A 353-nucleotide genomic window follows, 5' to 3' on the forward strand; every position below is an offset into this window, starting at 1 on the left:
CTTGGGGATGTTCGACGGAGGTGAACTGGTGTTTTATATTCAAGTCAGCCACTAGTTTTCTGAAGCCTGCATCTGTGAATTTGGTGCCATTGTCTGTGGTGATGGAGTATGGGACCCTGAACCTTGTAACGATGTTCCTATATAGGAATTTTCAGCTTCTTTGAGTAGTGGCGTTGGCTAGGGATTCTGCCTCGATCCATTTTGTGAAATAATTTACCCCTACTATGAGGAATTTAACTTGTCCCGATCCCTGTGGAAAGGATCCGAGAAGATCGAGTCCCCACTTTGCAAATGGCCAGGGTGAGGTTACATTGATGAGTTTTTCCGGCGGGGCGATGTGAAAGTTAGCATGC

Source organism: Arachis duranensis, chromosome 3 (genome assembly GCF_000817695.3).
Source record: "Arachis duranensis cultivar V14167 chromosome 3, aradu.V14167.gnm2.J7QH, whole genome shotgun sequence".
Classification (NCBI taxonomy): Eukaryota; Viridiplantae; Streptophyta; class Magnoliopsida; order Fabales; family Fabaceae; genus Arachis; species Arachis duranensis.